Below are 1,570 nucleotides of genomic sequence, written 5' to 3'. Positions count from 1 at the left end.
TTGTTTTCTTGTACTGATACAATATCTGCTGAAGTAAGAGAATTTTATTGCGGTGACAAGAGTATGGCCCGTACCATTCTTCACCACAGCAGCTGCACGGCACTAAGCTTAATGAAGGAGAGAGTTCTGTTGTCTTTCAGTGCTGCAGGAGTGTAAAAAGACAGGAATCTCCACAGGCTCTTAAGGGCCAATTTCCGCCTCAAGACTATAGGAGCATGTGACAAAAGGGAAATTTAGACAGGAATGTCTGGTGGTAGCAAGAACAAAACCTATACCCCCCCCAAAAAAAGTTTTTGTTTGCGTTGCAGTCTGCCTCCATCTCTCTTTCTCTGTGCGATTGCTTGTTTTTCTGTCAGATGAGATTAGAATTTCCTCCTGACTAAAGAGACAAATCATTTTCAAAGCAGATACCCAAGCGAGCTTGATAGTATTTATTGAGCCGGTCCACTAAACAGCTCTTGTGGCAGCATTGATTCAAACCATGTGAGCTCGTCTGAGGGAGACGGTGGGGGTTTGGCCCAGGAAAAGACCTCTGATCCCTCAACTCCACATTGTTTTGCTCCAAGTAGAGTTGCAGGGGTGGGGTAGGAGGTGAGGATAGCATACTGCTTGTTGCTTTACTGCTTGGATGTAATAAAAACGTTTAATGCACATGTAGGGGATGTTGGTTGGGGAGAAGATGCGTAATCTGTTGTTGTTGTCACGTGGCTCATTGGGTCACATGGTGGAAAACTAAATAGATTTGTTTTTTCTACCTTCTGGTTTTTTTTTAACAATTAAAAAGCTCAAGTCAAATCAAAAACATTTGGTTACATTGTTGTTGTTTTTTTAAAAAAAAAAAGGAAAGTGCTTGGTACTTTTGCGCTACTGGTTCTTTCTTCTTAGTGTTTTTATGATTTAACATCGTCTTTTCCATGTTGGATCTGTCTATTCGTTAAGATCCTAATCTCAGTATCTCAACGGGCTGCTACTGCTGGGGACTAGTTGGCAAGCAGCATTCATGGTAGTCTCCAAAACATCTGTTTGCAGAGGTTTTCATTTTATTGAATCTCACAAAGGCTTACATTCTTCTTGCTTGAACTTTGAACATGTTCAAAAGTAATTGTGCAACACATTTTCTCTCAAATTACTCCCAGGGTTGTTGTGGTCACATTGAACCCTTATCAAGAGTGCTAGAACTGTGTTTGGACAGCAGCACTAGAGCTACAGTCCGGAATGTTCAAGTCTGAAAACCACGCTAATGATAAATAATTTAAATCATAAACGTGGAGGCAGCTGCCAAGGTGGGTGCAGAGTGTGCTAATGTGGGTAGAGGTGGACAACTAATGATGTGCATGGCATAGAATACAGTTTTTCAAGCTGTGCAAATGCAAATTAGTTTAAGATAGATAGATGGATGGATGGGGATGGATGGATGGATGGATGGATGGATACATGCATAGATACATGCATAGAGACATGCATAGAGACATACATAGATACATGCATATTTACTTAGATGCATACATAAAAACATAGATACATACATAGATACATGCATATTTACATATATACATACATAAATACATAG

General features: G+C 40.1%; 1 protein-coding gene across 2 annotated transcripts in view; it reads left to right on the top strand.

The window, feature by feature from the left end:
- Positions 1-1,570, top strand: part of raraa (retinoic acid receptor, alpha a) — a 111,276-nt gene that overhangs the window by 59,333 nt on the left and 50,373 nt on the right. The window lies entirely within an intron of this gene.

The sequence above is a fragment of the Nematolebias whitei genome, chromosome 17 (genome assembly GCF_014905685.2).
Source record: "Nematolebias whitei isolate Nwh7 chromosome 17, NemWhi1, whole genome shotgun sequence".
In the NCBI taxonomy this organism is placed as follows: domain Eukaryota; kingdom Metazoa; phylum Chordata; class Actinopteri; order Cyprinodontiformes; family Rivulidae; genus Nematolebias; species Nematolebias whitei.
The sequence above is the reverse complement of the archived record's forward strand: the minus strand, read 5'-3'. Positions and strand labels throughout refer to the sequence as shown.